The sequence below is a fragment of the Ovis aries genome, chromosome 2 (assembly GCF_016772045.2).
Source record: "Ovis aries strain OAR_USU_Benz2616 breed Rambouillet chromosome 2, ARS-UI_Ramb_v3.0, whole genome shotgun sequence".
NCBI lineage: Eukaryota > Metazoa > Chordata > Mammalia > Artiodactyla > Bovidae > Ovis > Ovis aries.
The window spans coordinates 110,856,639-110,878,997 of NC_056055.1; the positions used below are offsets into that span (position 1 = coordinate 110,856,639).

The window sequence follows — 22,359 nt, forward strand, 5'->3', positions numbered from 1 at the left end:
TCACCCTAAATATTACTGTATGTGGAGACGGGACCTGTAGGGTAGTGATAAAAGTCAAATGAGGTCATGAGGACAAGACCCTCGAATAGCAGGGCTGGACGACACAGGCACAGGCTGTCTCCACCACGAGGGGACACAGCAGGAAGGCAGTCTCCAGAGGGGGGAGACGGCCATGGGGTGCAGGGCTCCAGCCTCCAGAGAACATGTCTCCTCTGTGCAGCCAAGGGTCTAATGCCCTCAGCGTGGCCACATCTCACCTTGTCTCTCCTCTCCCCGACCCACCTGAAGGAGCCAGAGTGAGGGGCACGGCACCCAGGAATGTGAACCAGGAGTTTATCCAAACACAGGAGGCCCAAGCTTCCCTTAGGTGAAAGAGGGGTGGGGAAACTTTCAGCTGAATAAGGAAACAACATTTCAATTTAGACTGAACTGGCGCTAAGCATGGGTGGCTGCAACCAGGTGCACTAAACGTGGCCAAGAAGAGTTACCCCACGTCCGAGGTCGGGGCAGTGGCCGAGAGTGCCAGGCTGCGACGGTGCAGGAACAGCCAAGAGGAGCTACCCCCCGTCCAAGGCCAGGGGCAGCCAGGAGAAGCCACCTCACGTCTGAGGCCAGGGGCAGCGGTCGGGAGGAGCCACCCCAAGTTGGAGGCCAGGAACTGCAGCTGGGAGGAGCCAATCGAGGAGCTGTGGCTGCGCAGGCGCAGGAGGGCCTAGAGGAGCTATCCCAAGTTAAAGGTCAGGAAGGGTGGTGGTAAGGAGATACACCTCATTCAAGGTAAGGAGCAGTGACTGTACTTTGCTGGAGTAGCCGTGAAGAGATACCCCATGCCCAAGGTAAGAGAAAACCAAGTAAGATGGTAGGTGTTGCAAGAGGGCATCAGAGGGCAGACACACTGAAACCATGCTCACAGAAAACTAGTCAATCTAATCACACTAGGACCACAGCCTTGTCTAACTCAATGAAACCAAGCCATGCCTACAGGGCAACCCAAGACGGGCGGGTCATGGTGGAGAGGTCTGACAGAGCGTGGTCTACTGGAGAAGGGAATGGAAAACCACTTCAGTATTCTTGCCTTGAGAACCCCATGAACAGTATGAAAAGGCAAAATGATAGGATACTGAAAGAGGAACTCCCCAGGTCAGTAGGTGCCCAATATGCTACTGGATATCAGTGGAGAAATAACTCTACTGAGAAAGAATGAAGGGATGGAGCCAAAGCAAAAACAATACCCAGCTGTGGATGTGACTGGTGATACAAGCAAGGTCCGATGCTGTAAAGAGCAATATTGCATAGGAACCTGGAATGTCAGGTCCATGAATCAAGGCAAATTGGAAGTGGTCAAACAAGAGATGGCAAGAGTGAACGTCGACATTCTAGGAATCAGTGAATTAAAATGGACTGGGATGGGTGAATGTAACTCAGCTGACCATTATATCTACTACTGCGGGGAGGAATCCCTCAGAAGAAATGGAGTAGCCATGATGGTCAACAAAAGAGTCCGAAATGCAGTACTTGGATGCAATCTCAAAACGACAGAATGATCTCTGTTCGTCTCCAAGGCAAACCATTCAATATGACAGTTATCCAAGTCTATGCCCCAACCAGTAACACTGAAGAAGCTGAAGTTGAACGGTTTTATGAAGACCTACAAGACCTTTTAGAACTAATACCCCAAAAAGATATCCTTTTCATTAGAGGGGACTGGAATGCAAAAGTAGGAAGTCAAGAAACACCTGGAGTCACAGGCAAATTTGCCCTTGGAAAGTGGAATGAAGCAGGGCAAAGACTAATAGACTTTTGCCAAGAAAATGCACTGGTCATAGCAAACACCCTCTTCCAACAACACAAGAGAAGACTCTACACATGGGCATCACCAGCAGATGGTCAACACCAAAATCAGATTGACTATATTCTTTGCAGCCAAAGATGGAGAAGCTCTATACAGTCAACAAAAACAAGACCAGGAGCTGACTGTGGCTCAGATCATGAACTCCTTATTACCAAATTCAGACTCAAATCGAAGAAAGTAGGGAAAACCGCTAGACCATTCAGGTATGACCTAAATCAAATCCCTTATGATTATACAGTGGAAGTGAGAAATAGATTTAAGACACTAGATCTGATAGATAGGATGCCTGATGAACTATGGAATGAGGTTCATGACATTGTACAGGAGACAGGGATCAAGAACATCTCCATGGAAAAGAAATGCAAAAAAGCAAAATGGCTGTCTGGGGAGGCCTTACAAATAGCTGTGAAAAGAAGAGAGGTAAAAAGCAAAGGAGAAAAGGAAAGATATAAGCATCTGAATGCAGAGTTCCAAAGAATAGGAAGAAGAGAAAAGAAAGGCTTCTTCAGTGATCTATGCAAAAAAATAGAGGAAAAGAACAGAATGGGAAAGACTAGAGATCTCTTCAAGAAAATTAGAGATACCAAGGGAACATTTCATGCAAAGATGGGCTAGATAAAGGACAGAAATGGTATGGACCTAACAGGAGCAGAAGATGTTAAGAAGAGATGGCAAGAATACACAGAAGAACCGTACAAAAAAAGATCTTCACTACCCAGATAATCATGATGATGTGATCACTAATCTAGAGCCAGACATCTTGGAATGTGAAGTCAAATGGGCCTTAGAATGCATCACAACGAACAAAGCTAGTGGAGGTGATGGAATTCCAGTTGAGCTGTTTCAAATCCTGAAAGATGATGCTGTGAAAGTGCTGCACTCAGTATGGCAGCAAATTTGGAAAACTCAGCAGTGGCCACAGGACTGGAAAAGGTCAATTTTCATTCCAATTCCAAAGAAAGGCAATGCAAAAGAATGCTCAAACTATCGCACAATTGAAGGAGATAAGCCCTGGGATTTCTTTGGAGGGAATGATGCTAAAGCTGAAACTCCAGTACTTTGGCCACCTCATGGGAAGAGTTGACTCATTGGAAAAGACTCTGATGCTGGGAGGGATTGGGGGCAGAAGGAGAAGGGGACAACAGAGGGTGAGATGGCTGGATGGCATCACGGACTCGATGGACGTGAGTCTGAGTGAACTCCAGGAGTTGGTGATAGACAGGAAGGCCTGGCGTTCTGCAATTCATGGGGTCGCAAAAAGTCAAGACACGACTGAGTGACTGAACTGAACTGACCTGAACTGGACATTTTAAAACTTAAAGAAGAATTAAAAGGTAAGGGTTTCATACAAGGTGTCACCCAGAGGTGACAGTGGCTTACCCACTGTCAATGTTGTTGCTGTTCAGTGGCTAAGTCGTATCCAGCTCTTTGTGACCCGATGGACTGGCACAAAAATAAAGCCATTTCTTTGTTGTGCTCTAGAGCTTCCCTGGTGGCTCAGTGGTAAAGAATCCACCTTCCAATGCAGGAGACACAAGTTCATTCCCTGAGTTGGGAAGATCCCCTAGAAGAGGAAATGGTAATCCAGTATTCTTGCCTGGAGAATCCCATGGACAGAGGAGCCTGGCAGGCTACAGTCCATGGGGTCATGACTTAGCAACTACGCATGCACAGTTGTGCTCTACAGAGTTCAGTGCATAGAGTAGACCTCGTTATTGCACATCCAATAAGGAAAGTAGATCATGCAAACACAGAAGGCCAAACAAAATACCTTCTAAACACTGGTCCTCAGCAGTTACCAAGCCTAGCGAATCCAATTCTGACTGCCTGTATCTTACTTTAAGCACAACTTTTACTTCCCTTGCTAGATACTGATTAGGATTCTAAAGTATGTTCATGAAGCCAAATGATTTAATAGATCAATGACCACTTTGTAACTTATTCTAAAAAGATTAGAACCTTTGTCACAGGGGTTTTCCATTCTCCTAGCCAGAGAGTGTCATTCAATAATTAACTAATGAGATTTTCTATGAATAATGAAGAAAGCTTTGCATCTATTCTTCTTTATCTATTGAAGTCTGAACACCTCAAAGTGATAGAATTATGGGTGACATCCTTTTGAATAATAACAATATTTTTCAAACAGTGACAGAGTGTTTTTGCTTACTTTTTATACAGCACTTTTATTTTGATAAAGCTTCAACACACTGTTGTGAAAGTTTTCCAAATTGCAGAGGCAGAGAGTGTTGCTTTATAAAATGTAGTTTTAAAGCACTTTGTTGTAAGGCACTTAGTGACTTCCTATCACTGCCCTTAGTCACAGAATTGGGCGTGTTTTCCCCCCACTTAACATTTCCCACTGAAATTTAGGGGCAATGTCCTCCTGTGGAGAGGAGAGCATGAGAGGTCAGGAAACACCGAAAGAAGTTCTCAGCTTCTTCTTCCTCAGGCCTCTCCCAGTTCTTATTGAACCTAAAGGCCTAAGGGCAAGGCATCTCCAGTTTTAAATGCCAGGATGGAGAGCAAGGAAGAACAACAACTTTCTTAATAAAGGTCTCAGAAAAGTCAAACATCCAAACTCAGAAATGTCACTTATGAAAGCACTTGGATTTCAAAAGCCCCCAAAGAGAGTTAACAAGGGAAAGATAAAGTGAAGACCCACCCACTTCTAATCACCTCGGGTTTCCATCCCCTCAGTCCATGCATCAGCCCCTTCACCCGCCCCCACCCCCCCCCAAGCGTGTCTCTCCCCAGGATGGACAGCAGCCCTTCCATCTCCCTCCTCTCCCCTCCAGAGGAGACTGGTTTCCCCTCTCACCCAGCTGCCCCAGGCCCCCTCCTCCATCACACAGGGCAGTGGTGGGGACGAGCCCGCGGCCTCAGGAAGGCAGTGGTCATGAGCTCCTCAGGACCTGAGTGCAGTCTTACTCCACCATAGCCCAGCACAGCAAGTATGAGTTACACTTTCTGTTTTGTTTCATTTTAGCTGTGCTTGGATTGAGTCACTGGATGAAGATGAGGAAAAGAACACTGATATTCTTCCAGTGACAGACCACTCTCACAATCTGGGTCCTAGATGTTCATTGCCAGACCTCCGGAGAAGGGTTAAATCTCAAACCTTTTCTTCTCTCCTCCACTCGCTGCCTGGCTGGCTGCCCCACTGCCCCCTCTTCAGCCTCTGGTGGACAGCAGGGGCTACCAAACAGGACAGAAGCCGGGCAGTCCCAAGCCAATGACAACCGCTTTCTCGAGTCTCTCTGCATAGCTAGATGCCACAGAAGCTCTCTTGGGTCACTAGACAGACCTGCCATGCCCAGACTAACAGTCTTCCAAGAAGCTCTCATTTAGATGAATGAAGTCATGTATAAGCAACATGAAAAAGAAAGATGGGATAAAACGTGCTGTCTCAGCCCTTTCAGTGAGGTCTGGTCTACACCAACAGCCTCGTCCAGTGCTTGCTGCCCTTACTTGGATAAGTTGTTATCCTTCCCTGGAAAGTACTAGAAGTTTCTGTGGCCCATAGCCATTCATTACCAGGAAGAAAGATCACCTCTCATGTGAGGCTCTTTTTTTTTTTTTCACCATGGTCCATTGGCCATGACTGATGTTGCTTTAAGTAAAGCAGTTAAAACTGCTTAACCTCAGAGAGACTCACACACAGAAGGTGCCAGCTGTGGATCAGATAAAATTCAGAGGAGGCAGAGCAGAGACAAGTGAGCAGAGGCATTCTGCCACCTCCCACCCCTACCTTCCTAGTACCTAAAGGTGCAAGACTCCACTCCCAGGGTACAGGGTGTTATAGCCCTCATAACAAAAATGCCCAAGAGATAAGATCAGAGCTCTCGTATACCACGAACAGTGCAGAACACCACTGACATGAATCCAGCTTTTAGATTAAGGCCAGTCCAAAGGACAAATATATCATAAACAATAAATATCTGCTTTGGGCTTCCTGCCTATCTATTTTACATATAGTAATGCATATGTTTCAATGCTAGTCTTTCAAATCTTCCCACCCTCTCAGGATAGGATGGGGAGGGAGGCGGGAGGGAGGTTCAGGAGGATGGGGACACATATATGCTCATGGCCAATTCATACTGGTGTATGGCAAAAACCATCACAATATTGGAAAGTAATTATCCTCCAATTAACATTTTAAAAATACACAATAAACAATTATAATAATAAATACCTCATCTTATATTTCACTTACCAGATCTCTTATTAAAACATTTCTTTAAATATCTAACAGTATCATTTTATCCTTCAATTCCTTTTTCAGTCCTGTTCCAATTATTCTTAGGATAATTATAGAATAAGATTTACTATTTCTCTCAGCAACTATATTCTTTTAACCATCAAGCTTTTAATGTGAAGCATTCTGCGAGTTTTATCTTAAGATAATAGCTTATAACAAAGTCACCATTTCTCTCAACATACTTAACTCCACGTGAAGATGGGACTAATGAAAAGAGGAATACTGTCTGCAAATTATAACATTTTACAATTCTTGCATAGTTTATGAGTCGGCCCCAGGCATCCGCCTTTAGTCCTTTTGTAAAGACTGCGATAACTGTGGCACGTGAAAGGAAAAAAACTAAAAGGGAGATTTTCTTAAAAATTAGCTCAAGATGCATGAAGTAAACAATTTAGAAAGCCCATAAATAGACAGCTAGCTAATAGTTATTACATTCAATAATCTAGCGTGATATGCATGATGGTTTTGACCTCCAAAATAATTTAGCGCTTTATGAGATTAAAGGCAGAACATTAATTTTTCCCTCTGGTTGTCAAGTCAACCCAGAGACCCATCAAATCCATTTAAATAAAGCCTGCATCATGTAATAATATTAAAGGGAATAAAATATTAATATGGGTCTGTGCTAGAACACTGACCAAAGAGTGGCAGTGAGGTGCCTTTAATTTATGACCGTGACAATCTTTGTACTGAAGCTAGGAGTTAAAGCAATATCTAAGAATTATTTTTCATGCTAGAAGATGGGCCCATTTCAGAAAGGTCATGGGTCATTCAAATGCTGAGAAGTTTTAGTGTCACCAAGAAAAGAAACTCATGAGCTCCATTCTAATTGTATTAATTTGAAGAGACAATGTGAATGCCAAGACTCAGGTGCAATAAAAATTAAAATTTCAAGAAGAAAGGGAAACTTAATTCATTAAGTGAGGCTTGATCATAGAGTTTTTCCCCATCAGAATTTTATCTAAATTAATGTATCATTTACATACACCAAGCTTAATCAGCACTTCTATCAAACACACTCTGGTTTTTTCTCTGAAGATAATGATTTTCTGGTTTGTTTCCCAGTGAGTTTGCTCTCTGATAAGTGGAGATTTTCAGTACATACCCTTAAATACTATATTCCTATTCTGAAGACAATGGCCTTATAAGAACCACATTTATTCCACTTAGAGATTTTGGAGAGAAGAGGGTGGAGGTTATAGAGATAAACAGGGTGAGAGACCTATACGCAAGGCAAGCTTTATTGTGCTCAACTAGTTGTTTTACAGATGTGAATATTCAATAGTCAGGTCCCATTTTACTAAATGAGAAATTTGTATAGTTTTCTATGCTTTGTTTAAAATTTACTTTAAACACACCAAAAACACTCTTTCCTGCTAATTTCATTATTTCTCCAGTTGCCACAAGCAAGTTGGAAACCAGAGGTTGTGATCTGGCCTCCCACCATCTATTCCACAGGGCAGCGCCCCTCCCTTTCAGCACAGCTTCCACTGACTTCAAAAGAATCCTTTCTGTGAGGGAACCAGGCCTAAAACACTGGGAGAAACAGAAATCTAGCCATAGGAAGAGAACCCTTTAAGATGCTAATCAAAGCACTGAATTCTCCAAACAAAGTGACTGCTCAGGAACAATCAGATCAGAAGGGAAATTGCAAGCCTTGGAACTGAAGTGGTACCACTTCCCTTCATGTGGAAAGTGCAGGACAGCACAGCTGTGGCACACAGCCACCCAGCAGGGATGTAAACACACTGAGGCCCTGCAGACCCCAGGCTAACCTCAGTCACTGGGTACGAGCAACGTGGACCGACCTGGAGATCGCCATACTGAGCTAAATAAGCCAGATAGATCAAAACAAAAATTCCACTTATATGTGGAATCCAAAAATGATACAAATGAACTTATTTACAAAACAGAAATAGACCCACAGACATAGAAAACAAACTTATGGTCACCAAAGGGGGAAAGGAGAGGATAAATTAGGAGTTTGGGATTAGCAGATAGAAACTACTATATATATAAAATAAACAACAAGGACATACTGTATAACACAGAGTTTGGTTGCTAAGTCATATCTGACTCTTTTTTGACCCCAGGGACTGTAGCCCACCAGGCTTCTCTGTCCATGGGATTCTCCAGGCAAGAATACTGGAGTGGGTTGCTATCTCCTTCTCCAGGGCATCTTCCCAACTCAGGGATCAAACCCCTGTCTTGGGCATCTCCTACACTGGCAGGTAGATTCTTTATCACTGAGTTACCAGGGAAGCTCACAGCACAGAGAACTATATTTAATATCTTCTAATAAACTATAACAGAAAAGAATATGAAAAAGAATTTTACATGTATATATAACTGAATCACTTTTCTGTACAGCTGAAATCAACAACATTGTATATCAACTATACATAATAAATCAGCTATATATAAAATTGAAAAATTTTTTTAAACTTAACTGATTTTAAAAAAGACCTAGGTAGGAGGAATGGTGTTAAGGTCACTGGCTACAGTGACCAGGGAGTCACCTCAAAAATTAATAAAAGCAATGGACACCAGCCCAGTCTCAACATGGTTGTCATCTTTCAGGGCAGACCAGCCTACTTCCTCATCCAGAAGTTAACTACTTCTATTAGTATTTTAATTGCTGCAGTGAGCACTTTTCACGAGTAGCTACAGTACCTTTGAAAAGAGTATCTACATAGATTCCTTAGACAGATGATGGACAGATAGACAGAACTGATACATGATAGACTTGTGCACAGGAAACAGGCAATAATGGAGGATGAGGAGGGCATACGGAGAAGTGGAGGATGGGCAGCAGGGAAGCAGGAGCTGGGGGAGGGCCGGGACTGGGAGGAACCAGCCAGCTTCCCAGACACATGACCTGTGAGCTCACAGGGGACCCAGAGCTTCGGAGAGTCCTAGGCTTGGTCCAATGCTCTGCTGTCATTGTCTTGAAGTCCTTCCCAATATTGAGCAAAGTTTCCCATATTTTGATCTTGCACTGGTCACATCGGTTATATAGCCAGTCCTGGGAGAGAATTTCTAGGTTCTCCAGAAAACAGAGCCTGAGGCAAAAGCAGAAATGCTACCACATTATTGAGGAACAAAACCCAGAGAAACAGCATCGTGTATGAAAGGGGACAACACAGGAAAAGAGGAGGACACATGGGAGATGTATAGAGTCCGCTGTCAGCTAGCGGGAGGGTAACTGATGCCTCCATTTCCCAGGATGTCCTCAGAGAGGCCAGCTAAGCCCTGCATCCCACATGTGCTCGTGCACTGGTTGTTGGAGGAGAAAAGAATTTACTCTCAGCTTCCTCTTCTCCATCTTCCATTAGTCAAAAGCCATCATGTCGAGCTGCAGACTCCTCACGCTTGTAAGAAAAGCCAGCGTTTTCTCCAAGAAGCAGCCAGGAAAACCTAGCCAGGCAGGACTCCGGCCAGGGCATGGCTGCAGCAACCCTCTCACTACCAACAAGGCTCACAGCTCCCTCCCAGAGCAGCTTCTTAGAATGCTGCCAGGACTGCCTACCCACCTCCCCCCACTCACAGAGCCAGACAGGGGCGGAAGCCAAGTCCCATACACACCCACACGAGATGTATCTACACAGCAGATGAGCACAGAGCAATGGCAGTGAGTGTCACAGCCACTCCCAACAACAGCACATAGCAAATGCAACACCGATACAAGCAGCTGGACACACAAAAACAATCTGCGTGACCCAACTCATGAAGTTAAGAAAATAGGTACCACTGCAGAGTTATTTTTAGGACTCCAGGGTGAGCTGGAAAAGTTAGGAGTAAAAGCTACAGTGATTACTATAAAAACGTGGATAATGGCCCATGTGAGAAGGAGGGAAAGGACAGTGATGGGAGAGAGTTTAAGGTCACTGATTCAAATGTTGCTGATAGATGAAGTGAGATGGACTTTTCTTACAGGCACTGGATCTGACACTATGGAGGAGGTCAGTGGTCACCTTGGATTATTCAAGTGAAGTCAAGAGAAAGTGGGGAAGAAATAGGGGACAGGTGGTGTGGAAACTCTGAGATTTATTTGTAAAGGAAAGGATAAATGTAGGGCTGTAACTGGAGATGGAAAGGGTTTTGCTTCTTTCTGTTTTAAGGCGTACAGGTCTGCACATGTACTTATGAGAATTCCCTAGTAGATGGGAAAACTGATAGAAGAGAGGGAAGGAGAGCCTGGTCCAGGTGTTCCACCAGCTGGAGATGAGGGATCTCTGCACCAGCCAGGGGGCAGGAGGGGCATGGACAACCCACACAGTCACAGAAGAGAAGGCAAGTGAAAGTGCCATATGCAGGGAAACGGGAAGCTGGGGTCAGTGGATGTGGCAGAAGTGCTTTCCTGTTATAAAAATAAAAGCTGAAAGTAGGAATGAGAATGAGGAAAAGGGGCTAAGAGTTTTGAAAACAGAGAATGTATGAAACAGTCAACTCAGAGGGCAGAAGGATAAGTTCTAGGGGAAAACAGCATGATCACCTGTAGGGATCTCCTGAACTAGCGATCAGGACTCTAAAGTAAACAGGCACTGCCACTTATGTGCTTCTCCAGCAGTTAGCTGATGCAAACACAAGTTGGCAGAAGCATGGACAGATGCTGAAAAAGTAGAAAATTATATAGCATTAGAGGCTCCTTTTCAGAATATTCTCAAATTAGGAAGGGAACTTTGAACTCAATAGTAGTCATTCAATATAAAAACAAGAAAGCAAATTATTACCTAAACTAATATAAGCCAAACCAATAAAAATCAACATCTTGGCAATGCTGTTTTAGAAGGTAGTATTCAGTTAATTATGTTCAGACATTATCGCCTAACATGCAGTTTAATTCTAGAGAAAAGTCTGAAATCTGAGACTACAACATATCAATTCCCTCATTGACTTAATCCATGATTCCCAGAATCTAAGAAAAAAATGTTTTTCCCCATCTATAAAATAGAAGAGTAGAGGATTTGTTTTCACATTATTAAGTCAGCAAGTAAGGAAACAGCACTTTACTATTGTCTGGAATATTAATACAAGAGCTATATTTAATTTAAGAATATGCAGTATTAATAACAGTAGCACATGTTTGATTACAATATGTTAATAAGTTTCAGTAATTGCTACATTTATTAAAAGGGAGAATGGCATTGAAACATGTATAGTATCATGTAAGAAATGAATTGCCAGTCTAGGTTCGATGCAGGATACAGGATGCTTGAGGCTGGTGCACTGGGATGACCCAGAGAGATGGTATAGGGAGGGAGGTGGGAGGGGGTTCAGGATTGGGAACACGTGTACACCTGTGGCAGATTCATGTTGATGTATGGCAACACCAATACAGTATTGTAAAGTAAAATTTTTTTTAAAGTAATACAATTTTTAAATGCCATAAGTCTTCCCTTCTCTGCACAGAATAATAATCTCTGTTTCATAAGCAGCTCTTATGTGATATAACACGTTTCCAAAAATCTGAGTGTACTTGCTGTCTTGCTTATATGTGACAAGCACCACATCTTACCAGAAAGAAAGTCCATGCTCCTGAAAAAAACCAATCTGGTCAAAGTAATTTTGTAAAAGTTATTGGATATGTTTAATTTCATTGACAAACATTTACATTTCTTGGACTTACAACATTCTAATTTTAGTGAAGTATATTTTTACCATTTTTGACACAGAAACATAGAGACAATGAATGTTTTCTTTAAAACCTGTTATAAAGTAAGTCTATCACTAGAAGGAAGAATGCAAAACAATCCAGCAACATTTTAGTAATCCTAATGTAGGTATCGAGAATCAGGTTTTAAGCGCTTACTTAGAGATTTGTTAAGAATTTCAACTTGCATTCCTTGTATAAGAGTACAGTGCGTATATGTGCGCTAAGTTGCCTCAGTTGTATCCCACTCTTTGTAACCCTATAGACTGTAGCCCATCAGGTTCCTCTGTCCATGGGATTCTTTAGCAAGAATACTGGAGTGGATTGCCATACCCTCCTACAGGGGATCCTCTCTACTCAGGGATGGAACTTGCATCTCTTACGTCTCCTGCATTGGCAGGTGGGTTCTTACCACTAGCACCACCTGGGAAGCCCAGAGTTTACAGTTCAGTTCAGTTCAGTTCATTTCAGTCACTCAGTCCTGTTCACTCTTTGCGACTTCATGGACTGCAGCACTCCAGGCTTCCCTGTCCGTCACAGACTCCTGGAGCTTACTTAAACTCATGTCCATCGAGTCAGTGATGACATCCAACCATCTCATCCTGTGTCGTCCCCTTCTCCTCCTGCCCTCAATCTTGCCCAGCATCAGGGTCTTTTCCAATGAGTCAGTTCTTTGCATCAGGTAGCCAAAGTATTGAAGTTTCAGCTTCAGCATCAGTCCTTCCAATGAATATTCCGGACTGATTTCATTTAGGATGGCCTGGTTTGATCTCCTTGCAGTCCAAGGGACTCTCAAGAGTCTCCTCCAACACCACAGTTCAAAAGCATCAATTCTTCAGCGCTCAGCTTTCTTTATAGTCCAACTCTCACATCCATACATGACTACTAGAAAAACCATAACCTTGACTAGATGGCCCTTTGTTGGCAAAGTAATGTCTCTGCTTTTTAATATGCTGTCTAGGTTGCTCATAGGTTTTCCTCCATGGAGTAAGCGTATTTTACTTTCAATGGCTGCAGTCACCATTTGCAGGGATTTTGGACCCCCCAAAGAAAATAAAATCTGTTACTGTTTGCCATCTATTTGCCATGGGAAAGAATAAGACATAGCAATTGGCTGAAATCTTACAGATAATTAAGTAATTTCTTATTAGGGAAAGGAAAAAACTAACAAATTTGCAATAAGATTGCAAGACTAGATCATTTTGTTAAGGAGCATTTTTATTAATATGTGTGTGTGTGTGTATATATATGTGTGAATATGTATGTTAGGTATAACTCATTATTTCAAAAGGTATTTATATAAAATAAAGGATAACTAAACACACAAATTTATTCCTCCCAAAATTTTCATTTTAAGTCCAGTTAGACAATAATGCAGAGAACGGATTTATAATTGGTATCTAGAGCACTATTGCATTTTTTACTAGCATATGAATGACTTATGCTACTGGTATATAACAACAAGATAGTTAAAAGTTAACTTTCACTGAATGAGTACATTTGATCTTATGTGATCCTCTATTTTGAGTACCTTTCTTTTGTCTTGTAATATAAAGCAGAACATAAAGTCATAGCCTAGTCTTTGGGGTTAAGACAAGTTTTACAAGAAGAAATGAAAGAGAAAGAAAACTCAAATTCAGCAACAGCAAAAATCAAACAAGGGAAGGAGAGTAGCTTGGCTCTATAAATACTGGGCAACAGAAACCTAGAAAGAAAAAATTCAGAGACCTAGAATTTCTCTGAATTTTAAAAACGCATGCACCGACTGTATGTTGCACTACACTTGGGATGTCTGGGGCAGTGCCACATCGGACAACTGAGCACGTCCATGACAAAAGCTATGACTGCTCACTATGTGAGACACAAGACTAGTGGCAGAGCCTTATTCTCCTAAAAGATCACTAAGGAAAGAAAGTAGGTTAAAAAAACTCCTAAGAATGGTCCTAATATTCCACAGTCTGGAAAGAAGAAAACTCAGGACATGGATGAGTGGGCAACTCTGCAAACACTCAGGGGAAGACTTTCAGTAGCAGAAGTCCCTACAGCCTCCTGGGGGGGTCAGAAACAAGAGAAGATATGGGGGTATATCATCCTCTGTAGGAGAGAACAGCAAAAAACCAATGGCTATAGGTTCTAGGAGGAGACTATAGTAGGATTTCAGAGGGAAAATCAAGTCTGAGAATCCAGAACAAGGGTTGTGTGTCTCCCTCTCCTACCCTTAAACCCTCAGGCTGCAGAAATGTAGATAGAACAGACAGCCAGCCCTCAAAAGATAGCACCTAAGTAACAACCCAAACCACTCTCCAGAAGAAGGGAAACATGCTGGAGCGAATGCGGAGAAAAGGCAACCCCCTGCACTGTTGGTGAGAATGTAGACTGATGCAGACATTATGGAGAACACTATGCAGATTCCTTAAAACCCTAGGAATAAATCTACCATGTGACCCACCAATCACACTACTGGGCATATACCCGGAGAAAATCTCAATTCTAAAAGATACATGTACCCCAATACTCACTGCAGCACTATTATATCCAGGACATGGAAACAGCCTAGATAACTATCAACAGATGAATGAATAAAGATGTAGTATATAGATATATGAGTGTGCGTGTGTGTATACAATGGAATATTAACCATAAAAGAGAATGAATCTGAGTCAGTTGTAGTGAGGTGGATGAACATAGAGACTGTTATACAGAGTGCAGAAAGTCAAAAAGAGAAAAGCAAACATATTAATAGTGTATTACTGCATATATTGGGCTTCCCTGATAGCTCAGCTGGTAAAGAATCCACCTGCAATGCAGGAGACCTATGTTCAATCCTTGGTTGGCAAGATTCCCTGGAGAAGGGAAAGGCTACCCACTCCAGTATTCTGGTTTGTAGAATTCCATGGACTCTATAGTCTATGAGGTCACAAAGAGTCGGACACAACTGAGCAACTTTCACTTTCACACTTCACTTTACTGCATATATTGGGCTTCCCAGGTGGCTCAGTGGGTAAAGAATCCTCTTGCACTGCAGAGATGCAGGAGACGCAGATTCGATTCCTGGGTCAGACAGATCCCCTGGAGGAGGGCAGAGCAACCCACTCCAGTATTCTTGCCTCGAGAATCCCATGGGCAAGAGAAGCCTGGATGGGCTATGTCCACACGGTCAAAAAGAGTCAGATGTGACTGAAGCCACTGAGCACGCAAGCATATATAATATATTGAAGCTAGAAAAAATGGTACTGATGGACCTATTTTCAGGAAAGGAATGGAGATGCAGATGTTGAAAATGGATTTGTAGACTCAGCAGGAGGAGAAGAGTGTGGGATGAATTGAGAAATACCATTGACATATATACACTAGTATGTGCCAAATAGCTGGTGGGATTTTGCTATATAACACAGGGAACCCAGTCTGGTGCTCTGTGATGATGTAGAGGGGCAGGATGCAGGGAGGAGAGGGAATCTCAAGAGAAGGGGGATTATATATATACAGGTGTTCAAGCTGGATTTAGAAAAGGCAGAGGAACAAGAGATCAAATTGCCAACATCCACTGGGTCACAGAAAAAGAAAGAGAATTCCAGAAAAACATCTGCTTCATTGACTACACTAAAGCCTTTGACTGTGTGGATCACAACAAATTATGGAAACTTCTTAATGAGATGGGGATTCCAGACCACCTTTCCTGCCTCCTGAGAAATCTGAATGTAGGTCAAGAAGCAATAGTTAGGACTGAAATGGAAAAATGAACTGGTTCCAAAATGGGAAAGGAGTACTTTAAGGCTGTATATTGTCACCCTGCTATTTAACTTCTATGCAGGGTACATCATGTGAAATGCTGCGCTGAATGAAGCACAAGCTAGAATCAAGATTGCCAGGAGAAATATCAATAACCTCAGATATGCAGATGACACCACCCTTATGACAGAAAGTGAAGAGGAACTAAAGGATCTCTTGATGAAAGTGAAAGAGCAGAGTGAAAAGGCTGGCTTAAAACTCAACATTCAGAAAACCAAGAGGCCCATCACTTCACGGCAAATAGATGGGGAAATAATGGAAACAGTGACAGACTTTACTTTCTTGGCTCCAAAATCACTGCAGATGATGACTGCAGCCATGAAATTAAAAGATGCTTGCTCCCTGGAAGAAGAGCTATGACCAACCTAGAGAGCATATTGAAAAACAGAGACGTTACTTTGCCAACAAAGGTCCATCTAGTCAAGGCTATGGTTTTTCCAGTGGTCATATATGGATGTGAGATTTGGACCATAAAGAAAACTGAGTACTGAAGAATTAATGCTTTTGAACTGTGGTGCTGGAGAAGACTTGTGATAGTCCCTCAGACTGCAACGATATCCAATCATTCAATTCTAAAGAAAAGCAGTCCTGAATATTCATTGGAAGGACTGATGCTGAAGCTGAAGCTCCAGTACTTTGGCCACCAGATGCAAAGAACTGACTCATTGGAAAATACCCTGATGAGGGAAAGATCAAAGGCAGGAGGAGATAGGGACGATAGAAGTTGAGATGGTTGGATGTCATCACTGACTCGATGGACATGAGTTTGAGCAAGCTCCATGAATTGGTGACAGAGAAGCCTGCCGTGATGCAATCCACGGGGTCACAAAGAGACTCAACTGAGTGATTAAACCGAACTGAACTGATGACTGTTTCACGTTATTGTATAGCAGAAAGCAACGCAACATTGTAAAGCAATTTTCCTCCAATTAAATAATTTTTTAAAAAAAAAGAAAGGAAATATAGCAAAAAGAATTTACCCACACAATGTAAGAATGGAAAGTTCTAGCAAAATGCCCTGTAAACGACGAGCTGCATTAAAATGTATGCCATGGCAATAACACAAGGAACTACAGTTTAAGAGCATCTCAGCAAGTGAATGACAGAAAGAGAATTCAGTCATAAAGAAAATACAATCCAAAGAACAAAATTTATTCCCTACAAATACTTTACACTGCAAAAGAATTTTAAAGAAAATTAATTCGATAAAATAAAAGCTCAAAGGCAAAACAATAAGACAGAAAAAGGAATGTTGAGCTAAAGGGGAAATTGGAGAACTAAAAATTAAGGTCTGCATTATTGTAGATCTACTAAATAAATTAGAAGCAGCAAGAAAAAAAGTTTGAAAATTTAAGTAGCATGGAGAATGTCTTGAAATGCCTAGACACGCATTAATTAGAGGAAATTAAAAGCACATGAAAAGATGCTCAACATCACTCATTATCAGAGAAATGCAAATCAAAACCACAATGAGGTACCATTTCACGCCAGTCAGAATGGCAGTGATCCAAAAGTCTACAAGCAATAAATGCTGGAGAGGATGTGGAGAAAAGGGAATCCTCTTACACTGTCGGTGGGAATGCAAACTAGTACAGCCACTATGGAGAACAGTGTGGAGATTCCTTAAAAAACTGGAAATAGAACTGCCTTATGACCCACCAAGCCCACTGCTGGGCATACATACCAAGGAAACCAGAATTGAAAGAGACAGCAGTGTTCATCGCAGCACTGTTTATAATAGCCAGGACATGGAAGCAACCTAGATGTCAATCAGCAGATGAATGGATAAGAAAGCTGTGATACATATATACAACAGAGTATTACTCAGCCATTAGAAAGAATACATTTGAATCATTTCTAATGAGGTGGATGAAACTGGAGCCAATTATACGGAGTGAAGTAAGCCAGAAAGAAAAACACCAATACAGTATACTAACACATATATATGGAATTTAGAAAGATGGTAATGATAACCCTATATGCGAGACAGCAAAAGAGACACAGATGTATAGAACAGTCTTTTGGACTCTGTGGGAGAGGGAGAAGGTGGGATGATTTGGGAGAATGGCATTGAAATGTGTATAATATCATATAAGAAACGAATCACTAGTCTAGGTTCAATGCAGGATACAGGATGCTTGGGGCTGGTGCACTGGGATGACCTGGAAGGATCGGGGCGGGGATGTGGGAGGGGCATACAGGATTGGCAACACGTGTACACCCATGGCAGATTCATGTAGATGTGTGGCAAAATCAATACAATATTGTAAATAATAATAATAATAAATTTTAAAAATAAATAACAAAATTTAAAAAAAGAAACAAATAAACATAAAGAGCAGATAAATGACATCCATCATTGAAAATAGATTAGGAAAGGTGTGCAGGGAAATACAGAAGTATTTCCCAAAATTTAGAATAAAACAAATTAAAAAATTAAATATACTTTCTGATATGGAAAAAGGCCACAGAAAAAGTAAGACTGCTAGCTTCTTCTTAAGTTACTAAATTTCAAAGGTAAAGTCAGAATACTTCAAGCATCCAGGAAGAAAAAATAAGTAACATTAAAGAAGAAAGATCACACTGGTTTCAGGCTTTTCAACAGTGACATCTGAGAGCAGGAAGTAATGGAAAATATCCCCAAAACCCTCAGGGAAAAACAGCATGGTGTAATATCATAATGACCTACTAGTTCCTCAGCTAGAAAAGCAACTAACAGAGATTCTCAAATGCTCAAGATTACTGTGCTTTCTAAGTACAAATTGTATTGAATGGTATTAAAAAATATTTGTATAGACCACAGTGAAAATTTCATTAAAAACATATACTTGGTTTTTAAAACATTTGCTTTTTATTTCTGTGTTTAACTTGTAATGTTTTTTATTGAAATACAGTTGATACACAATGTTGTTAAATTCAGGTTACACAAAGTTACAGTTATAAATATATATTTTATTCTTTTCTAGTATAATTCACTACAAGATAGAGTTTAGTTCTCTGTGCTATACAGTAGAATCTTGCTATGTGTTTTATACATAGCAGTGAAATAAATGAATTTTTAAATTAAAAAATATATCTATATATATATATACATATTGGTTATTGTTTAGTGGCTAAGTCATTTCAGACTCTTTAGTGACCCTGGACTATAGCCCACCAGGTTCCCAGGTCCATGGGACTTTCCAAGCAAGAGTACTGGAGTGGGTTGTCATTTCCTTCTCAGGGGATATTCCCAGCCCAGGGATCAAACCTGCGCCTCCTGCATTGGCAGGCACACTTCCAGTTCTTTACACTGAGCCTCCAAAGAACCGTGTGTGTGTGTGTGTGTGTGTGTGTGTGTGCATACATGCATGCGCACATGTGTGTATAGGTGTGTGCATCTGTTAACCCCATACTCATAATTTATCCCTCCCTGCCACTCATACCCCTTTGGTAACCATAAGCTTGTTTTCATTCTGTGAGTCTGTTTTTATTTTGTAAGTTCAATGTACCTTTTTCTTTTAGGATTCTTTTTTTTTTTTTTTACTTTATTTTACTTTACAATACTGTATTGGTTTTGCCATACATCAACATGAATCTGCCACGGGTGTACACGTGTTCCCAATCCTGAATCCCCCTCTCACCTCTCTCCCCATACCATCTCTCTGGGTCAACCCAGTGCAACAGTCCCAAGCATCCTGTATCCTGCATCAAACCTAGACTGGTGATTCATTTCTTATACGATATTACACATGTTTCAATGTAATTCTCCCAAATCATCCCACCCTCTTCCTCTCCCAGAAAGAATGAAGGGATGGAGCCAAGCAAAAGCAATACCCAGTTGTGGATGTGACTGGTGATAGAAGCAAGATCCAATGCTGTAAAGAGCAATATTGCATAGGAACCTTGAATGTCAGGTCCATGAATCAAGGCAAATTGGAAGTGGTCAAACAAGAGATGGCAAGGGTGAACGTCGACATTCTAGGAATCGGCAAACTAAAATGGACTGGAATGGGTGAATTTAACTCAGATGACCATTATATCTACTATTGCAGGCAGGAATCCCTCAGAAGAAATGGAGTAGCCATCATGGTCAACAAAAGAGTCCGAAATGCAGTACTTGGATGCAATCTCAAAACGACAGAATGATCTCTGTTCATCTCCAAGGCAAACCATTCATTATCACAGTTATCCAAGTCTACGCCCCAACCAGTAACACTGAAGAAGCTGAAGTTGAACGGTTTTATGAAGACCTACAAGACCTTTTAGAACTAACACCCAAAAAAGATGTCCTTTCATTAGAGGGGACTAAAAGCAAAAGTAGGAAGTCAAGAAACACCTGGAGTCACAGGCAAATTTGGCCTTGGAATGCGGAATGAAGCAGGGCAAAGACTAAGAGAGTTTTGCCAAGAAAATGCACTGGTCATAGCAAACACCCTCTTCCAACAACACAAGAGAACACTCTACACATGGACATCACCAGATGGTCAACACTGAAATCAGATTGACTATATTCTATGCAGCCAAAGATGGAGAAGCTCTATACAGTCAACAAAAATAAGACCAGGAGCGGACTGTGGCTCAGATCATGAACTCCTTATTACCAAATTCAGACTCAAATCGAAGAAAGTAGGGAAAACTGCTAGACCATTCAGGTATGACCTCAATCAAATCCCTTATGATTATACAGTGGAAGTGAGAAATAGATTTAAGGGCCTAGATCTGCTAGATACAGTGCCTGATGAACTATGGAATGAGGTTCGTGACATTGTACAGGAGACAGGGATCAAGACCATCTCCATGGATGCAAAAAAGCAAAATGGCTGCCTGGGGAGGCCTTACAAATAGTTATAAAAAGAAGAGAGGTGAAAAGCAAAGGAGAAAAGGAAAGATATAAGCATCTGAATGCAGAGTTCCAAGGAATAGCAAGAAGAGATAAGAAAGCCTTCTTCAGTGATCAATGCAAAGAAATAGAGGAGAACAACAGAATGGGAAAGACTAGCGATCTCTTCAAGAATATTAGAGACACCAAGGGAACATTTCATGCAAAGATGGGCTCGATAAAGGACAGAAATGGTATGGACCTAACAGAAGCAGAAGATTATTAAGAAGAGATGGCAAGAATACATGGAAGAACTGTACAAAAAAGATCTTCACTACCCAGATAATCATGATGATGTGATCACTAATCTAGAGCCAGACATCTTGGAATGTGAAGTCAAGTGGGCCTTAGAAAGCATCACTAGTGGAGGAACAAAGTTAGTGGAGGTGATGGAATTCCAGATAAGCTGTTTCAAATCCTGAAAGATGATGCTGTGAAAGTGTTGCACTCAATATGCCAGCAAATTTGGAAAACACAAAAGTGGCCACAGGTTTGGAAAAGGTCAGTTTTCATTCCAATCCCAAAGAAAGGCAATGCCAAAGAATGCTCAAACTACTGCACAATTGCACTCATCTCACATGCTAGTAAAGTAATGCTCAAAATTCTCCAAGCCAGGCTTAAGCAAGACGTGAACCATGAACTCCCTGATGGTCAAGCTGGAAAAAGCAGAGGAACCAGAGATCAAATTGCCAACATCTGCTGGATCATGGAAAAAGCAAAAGAGTTCCAGAAACACCTCTATTTCTGCTTTCTTGACTATGCCAAAGCCTTTGACTGTGTGGATCACAATAAACTGTGGAAAATTCTGAAAGAGATGTCAATACCAGACCACCTGACCTGCCTCTTGAGAAATCTGTATGCAGGTCAGGAAGCAACAGTTAGAACTGGACATGGAACAACAGACTGGTTCCAAATAGGAAAAGGAGTACGTCAAGGCTGTATATTGTCACCCTGCTTATTTAATGTATATGCAGAGTATGTCATGAGACACGCTGGACTGGAAGAAACACAAGCTGGAATCCAGATTGCTGGGAGAAATCTCAATAACCTCAGATATGCAGATGACACCACCCTTATGGCAGAAAGTGAAGAGGAACTAAAAGCCTCTTGATGAAAGTGAAAGAGGAGAGCGAAAAAGTTGGCTTAAAGCTCAACATTCAGAAAACGAAGATCATGGCATCTGGTCCCATCACTTCATGGGAAATAGATGGGGAAACAGTGGAAACAGTGTCAGACTTTTTTGGGGGGGTGCTCCAAAATCACTGCAGATGGTGACTGCAGCCATGAAATTAAAAGACGCTTATTCCTTGGAAGAAAAGTTATGACCAACCTAGATAGCATATTCAAAAGCAGAGCCATTACATTGCCGACTATGGTCCGTCTAGTCAAGGCTATGGTTTTTCCTGTAGTCATGCATGGATGTGAGAGTTGGACTGTGAAGAGGGCTGAGCACCGAAGAATTGATGCTTTTGAACTGTGGTGTTGGAGAAGACTGTTGAGAGTCCCTTGGACTGCAAGGAGATGCAACCAGTCCATTCTGAAGGAGATCAGCCCTGGGGTTTCTTTGGAAGCAATGATGCTAAAGCTGAAACTCCAGTACTTTGGCCACCTCATGTGAAGAATTGACTCATTGGAAAAGACTCTGATGCTGGGAGGGATTGGGGGCAAGAGGAGAAGGGGACAAGAGAGGATGAGATGGCTGGATGGCATCACTGACTCGATGGACATGAGTCTGAGTGAACTCCGGGAGATGGTGATGAACAGGGAGGCCTGGCATGCTGCAATTCATGGGGTCGCAAAAAGTCAGACACGACTGAGCGACTGTATTGAACTGAACTCTCCGTCTCCCAAAGAGTCCAAAAGACTGTTCTATACATCTGTGTCTCTTTTGCTGTCTCGCATATAGGGTTATCATTACCATCTTCCTAAATTCCATATATATGTGT

General features: G+C 41.8%; 1 pseudogene; it reads left to right on the forward strand.

Annotated features, from left to right (window-relative positions):
- The first annotated feature begins 1,238 nt into the window (after positions 1-1,238).
- On the forward strand, positions 1,239-2,047 carry LOC132659256 (craniofacial development protein 2-like; annotated as a pseudogene).
- The last annotated feature ends 20,312 nt before the right edge of the window (positions 2,048-22,359 follow it).